Consider the following 6564-nt stretch of genomic DNA (forward strand, 5'->3'; position numbering starts at 1 on the left):
ACTATGGATGTCTTGAACAGGCTCTCCAAAAAAATGTTGGGGGGGGGGGACTGCATCGCGTTTTGCGCCGATGCGGGTGAGGATATCCACCGCCTGATTGTTTTCCCGAGCCACATGGTGAAATTCGAGCCCCTCGAACCGAGCTGACATTTTTAGGACGGCGTATCAGTAGGCCGCCATTTTCGGATCCTTGGCGTCAAAGTCTCCATTTATTTGGGATATTGCGAGGTTTGAATCCCCACGCACCTCCAGGCGTTGAATGCCCTTGGAGACTGCCATCCGAAGACCATGCAACAGAGCTTCATATTCGGCTGCGTTGTTGGGGTCTGTATACAATATTTGCAGTACGTACTGAACGGTATCTCCGGTTGGGGATGTCAGGACGACGCCAGCACCTAGACCAGCCAGCATTTTAGAACTGTCGAAGTGCATGATCCAATTGGAGTATGCCCCGTACTCTTTAGGGAGTACGGCCTCCGTCCATTCGGCGACAAAGTTGTCCAATACTTGCGACTTAATGGCTCGTCAAGGTTTGTATGTTATGTCTTATGGGAGGAGTTCAATGGCCCATTTGGCAATCCGGACCGTAGCGTCGCGGTTGTTTATAATATGATTAAGTGGCACTTCCGAGGCTACTGTAATCGAACACTCTTGAAAGTAGTGTCGCAGCTTCCGGGATACCATGAATACCGCGTAGGCTATCTTTTGATAATGTGGGTAGAGTGATTTGCATGGAGTGAGGAAAGTGGATACATAGTATACCGGCTTTTGAAGAGGAAATTTATGTCCGTCAGCTTCTCGTTCGACGACGAGCACTACACTTACAACTTGATGAGTTGCCGCAATGTACAACAGCATTGGTTCGGCGATGGCGCGGCCAAGATTGGGTTGGTTGCCAAAATGGCCTTTATTTCTTCCAATCCGGCCGTGGCAGCGTCCGTCCACTCGAAGTGTTCGGTGCGCCGATGGAGGAGATAAAGGGGTAAAGCCTTTTCTCCTAAGCGGGAGATAAGGCGGCTTAGAGCCGCCACGCATCCAGTTAACTTTTGGATTTGTTTGAGGTCTATTGGGGTAGCCAACTGTGACAAAGCTCGGATTTTGGCTGGATTAGCTTCAATACCTCTACTGGAGACAATGAAACCCAGGAGCTTTCCGGCTAGTACGCCAAAAATGCATTTTTCCGGATTGAACTTGATGTCATATGTTTGGAGGTTATCGAATGTGAGCCTCAAGTCGTCTATCAAACAATTGATGAGTTTGGTTTTGACGACCACATCGTCTATGTATGCCTCTACTCTTTTGCCGATTTGTTTCTCTAGACATGTCTGAATCATGCGCTGATATGTTGCGCCGGTGTTTTTGAGCCCAAAAGGCATTGTGTTGAAACAGAAGGGACCGTATGGTGTGATGAATGCCGTTGCGGCTTGGTCGGACTCCGCCATCTTGATTTGGTGGTAACCGGAGTATGCGTCGAGGAAACACAATGACTCGTGTCCTGCGGTAGCATCAATAATTTGATCGATGCGGGGGAGGGGGAAGGGATCCTTTGGGCAAGCTTTATTGAGGTCCTTGAAATCGATACAAATGCACCAGGATTTATCCTTCTTTGGTACCATCACTAGGTTTGCTAGCCAGTCCGGGTGTTTTATTTCTCTGATGAATCCTGCCTCCAATAACTTGGCTAGTTCATCTCCCATGGCCTGTCTCTTAGGTTCGGAGAAACGCCGAAGAGCTTGCTTGATCGGCTAGAATCCCTTTAGGATATTGAGGCTATGCTCGGCCAGCCTGCGTGGGATTCCTGGCATGTCTGAGGGATGCCAGGCTAATATGTCCCAATTCTCGCGTAGGAACTCTGGTAGTGCGGCGTCCACGGCGGGGTTTAACTCTGCCCCGATGGAGGCTGTTTTTGTAGGGTCCTTTGGGTGGACTTGGAATTTGACTATTTCATCCGCTAGTTTAAAAGAGGTGGACATGGGTCTCTTATCGAGTATAACGTCGTCCTTGTCCACTGTGGAGCGTAGCATGGTTAATTCCTCGGCCGAGAGGGCTTCGGATAATGCCTCGAGGGCTAGTGCGGCTGCTTTGTTTTTGGCGCAGAGTGCTGTGTTCGGATCACTGGCGAGGGTGATGATTCCGTTGGGCCTGGGCATTTTGAGCTTCAGGTACCCATAATGGGGTACGGCTTGGAAGATCGTGAATGCCTCATGTCCTAAAAGGGCGTGCTATCCACTGCTGAACAGGGCCACTTGAAATGTAATTTCTTCGGACCTATAGTTCTCTGGCATAGTGAATACCACATCTACTGTGATTTTCCCAGCGCATCGTGCCTCCCGACTGGGTATGATTCCTCATAGATGCGGGTCCAGTCTATTTCCATTTTTTGAAGAGTTTCCTCATAGATGAGGTTTAATCTACTGCCGCCGTCCATGAGTACTTGGTGATTCGAAAGCCGTCAACAATTGGACTGAAGACCAGTGTGGCTGGTCCTCGGGCTGTTCGGAATTTAGGTTCGTCACTGGCATTGAAGGTAATAGTTGTGTCACTCCATGGACTTATTGCTGCTACGTGGCAGATTTCGGCAATGCTACGGAGTGTTTGCTTGCGCCTATTATTTGACGCGAAGGTCTCAAAGACTGTTAACACCGTATTTTTATCCACGAGATGGTGCTCTGTGGCATTTGGGCTAAGAAGATCATCACCACTTTTGGCCACCTGCCGGAGTATCCAACATGCTCTATGGTTGTGCGTTGGTATTGTATCCGCTGTACTATGAATTTTGCAGGGTCCGTTAGGCCGTCCCTCCAGTATGGTTCCATGCCCTGTAGAGGGTTTTTGTTTCTTTGCAACTAGCTCGGTTGTCTTATGATAGGGCACACTTTTACTTCAGACTGGGTGTATATTCGGAGCCGGATTATCCCAAAATTTTGTTTCGGTTTTGCAGGCGCTTTCCATTGCACAGTACTTTTGTACTATGGATGCCAAGTCAGCGAAGCGTGATATGTCACGGCGACTTAAGGCGTTAAGGATTCTCTTGTCCGTGCAACTATTGCAGAAAAGTGAGATTGCATGTTCCTGATGACAGTCCTTAACCTTGTTCATCACAAGGACGAATCTGGCCCAATAATGATGTACTGTTTCATGGGGCTCTTGCCTGATGTGGGAAAGATTGTTTATGTCTAGGTGGGTGGGTGGATTTGAGTCCGAACCCCTACCCGATCTGAGACCCAGGGGCCGAGGAGTTTCCAATCTTGAAAGTTCGGGTTCTGGAGTGCTGCCCAACAAGTCTGGCCCACTGCCTGATTCTAGGTTCAGGGCTTGGATGATGTCCTCCCGTAAGCGGGTATTCGGCTCGGAGAGCTCAGGAATCCGGACATAGTTAGTCCTCAAAATAGAGGAAGAGTTGCCGCATTGTTCCTCCACCACCACAACGTGATGGGTGACCGACGGACAGTTAATCTCCCTTTGATCGGGTTTAAGCCAAATCCGATCATAGTATGTAGCGACTCCCAAGGCGGCGATGCAATCCAAGAGTTCGTTTAGGGAAGAGAGCTCCATTGGATCCATCTGCTCGGCGAATTCCGAGCCGACATGGAGGCTGTTTTTGATGACCCGAGAAGTCATCGTCGGTGCAACGGCCGAACAGGCAGTCATGACGAAACTGCCTAGCCGGAGAGTTTGGCCGACAGCCAGAGCTCCACTAGCGGTAATGTTGTTTTTAACAACGAGATGAGGCCTCCTTCCTTACGGCTACGTCACAGAGGAACTCTCAATGAAAGCGCCAATGTCGGTGTCAAAACCGACGGATATCGGGTAGGGGGTCCCAAACTGTGCATCTAAGGCGGATGGTAACATGAGGCAGGGGACACGATGTTTTACCCAGGTTCGGGACCTCTTGATGGACGTAAAACCGTACGTCCTGCTTGATTTATTCTTGATGATATGAGTATTACAAGAGTTGATCTACCACGAGATCGGAGAGGCTAAACCCTAGAAGCTAGCCTATGGTATGATTGTCTGTTGTCCTACCGACTAAAACCCTCCGGTTTATATAGACACCGGAGGGGGCTAGGGTTACACAAGGTCGGTTACACAAGGAGGGAGATATCCTTATCCGTACTGCCTAGCTTGCCTTCAACACCAAGTAGAGTTCCATCCGGACACGAGACGAAGTCTTCAATCCTATATCTTCATAGTCCAACAGTCCGGCCAAAGGATATAATCTGGCTGTCCGGATACCCCCTAATCCAGGACTCCCTCAGTCGCCGCGAAATGCATATTGACTTCGAGGGTCGACTCACCGACTTTGAAAGAGAAAACCTAGTCGCGCTACAACACATAGACGTGGTCGATCCTTGGGTGGTAGAGTAGAAAACATTTATTGAGAAGACGTACAATGACCGAGGCCAATAGAAGATGGACGGAGATATAATCAAAGAGCACAACTCATGTTTTATGCATTGGTTCAAGGAGAAGCTTCTGTCGTACCCTTTACATGAGGATTCTTCCGCGGAAGAAAAACTCATATTCGCCTTGTCACAGGGCGCCGAGCACAACCTGATGACCTATGAGGCGTACGATATCAATAGCTAAACATTCTACACCAAGGACAAGGACATGAAGAGCAATGGTTATCAGCACTCCGGGGCAACCACTACTAAAAAATACACTTCCATGATGATACGTGTTTGTCACAGTAGGTCGCGTTTTTTGCCATGCATGTACATCTATGACAAATTTATGACAGAATCAAGATAGTCATACTTGTGCTGTCGTAGAAGTGTTCCATGACATTACCAAAATTATCATCATGGAAGTGTCCACTTCCATGACGATAAATCGCGTGTCACAGAAGTGCTTTCGTCAAGGGTGACCGACACGTGGCATCCACCGTAACAGAACGCCGTTAAGCTATCGGGTCGGGTTTTGGATCCGATAACCCGTTAACAGCCCCGACCAATGGGGATTTTCCATGTGTAAAATCATCATTGGCTGGAGGAAACACGTGTCGGCTCATCATTGGGACAGATGTCATCCACTCATTGGACAGAAGGCGCCTATGATACGTCGACACGTGGCATGGCCCAACAGAGGCCCACTCCTGTGAAAAGGTCGACCCGTTTGCCTTGGTCAAAAGGTGGCCGGCCGGCCCATGCATGGAAAGCCTGTTAATGGCATGTTCGCATATAGCCCATTTACAGCCCGCTAACCCAAGGCCCGTTACGCCCTATCTAAATTAGGCCCAGTAGCGTCATCTGGGCCATCCAATATGATTCCAGGCCGTTTTCACTTCTGGCCCATGTATGGCCCATGACGTCTTTCGGCCCATAGGAGGCCCTATGTAACTCTTGGCCTATTAACGGCCAGTGGTGAAACTGGCCCGTAATGAATAGTGTATCACTTTACACCCATTAACGGCACGTGGTGAAACTGGCCCGTAATGAACAGTGTATCACTTTATACCCATTAACAGCTCGTTATTCCGTTGGGCCGTTTCCAGCCCATGTTATCTTTCGGCCTTCTCAGAGCCCATTTATTATTGGGATCATTTCCATCATTCGTTTACTTACGGGCCATTTGTGGTCCGTTAATACGTTAGGCCATTTTCATAGCATCATCAAATACGACCTATTAACAATGGCCCGTTATGGTCGGCCCATGAACGGACGATTCCAACTCTAGCCCGTTTACGGCCATAATTCGGCCTGTTGTTGGCCCATGTTTCGCCAATCGATCGTACGACCCATATAAGGCCCATTGATGATATGACCCGTAGAAGGCCCATTGTTTCTACAGCTCGTAGAAGGCCCATTGTTTCTACAGCCCGTAGAAGGTCTACTATTTCTACGGCCCGTAGAAGGCCCACTGTTTCTACGGCCCATACGAGGCCCAGTGTCCATACTGCACTGACTACAAGCAAACAAATAAACAAGACAACAAGGAAATACATAAGCAAGCAACTTATGCTAGGGTATCACGGCTATTACACATATTACATCAAATGGGCATCAAAGTTCGCCACCAGTGCAAATATAGGGAACAAAGCAGCATATAAACACCGCAGCAAAACAAGTCCAGAACTGAAACAACTTCAGAAGAGTTCAAAAAACAATATCCTGGGTACCCATAATGCTGGCAAGATGCTTAGCAAGCTTATACTAATGGGTACCCAGACATGTGGTGCACCATTAGTATATACTAATGGCGCACCACATCCACGGTGCGCCATTAGTAACAATTTTTGTTTTAATTTTTTTTTCAAAACTAGTAATGGCGCACTAGTGGATAGTGTGTCATTACTAGTTAAACTAGTAATGGTGCACCACATCCACGGTGCGCCACTAGTAAAAATTTTCAAAAAAAAATTTCAATTTTTTTTTTCAAAACTAGTAATGGGCACCAGTGGACAGTGCTCCATTACTAGTTTTTTTCAACTGGTGCGCCATTACTAAGTTTATTTCAAAAAAAAAATTCAGAATTTTTTTATATTTTTTTTCCAAAACTAGTAATGGCGCACCGTGGGAGTGGTGCGCCATTACTAGTGTGTGTTGCGCCATTACTAGTTTA

The sequence above is a fragment of the Triticum dicoccoides genome, chromosome 5A (assembly GCF_002162155.2).
Source record: "Triticum dicoccoides isolate Atlit2015 ecotype Zavitan chromosome 5A, WEW_v2.0, whole genome shotgun sequence".
Taxonomy (NCBI): domain Eukaryota; kingdom Viridiplantae; phylum Streptophyta; class Magnoliopsida; order Poales; family Poaceae; genus Triticum; species Triticum dicoccoides.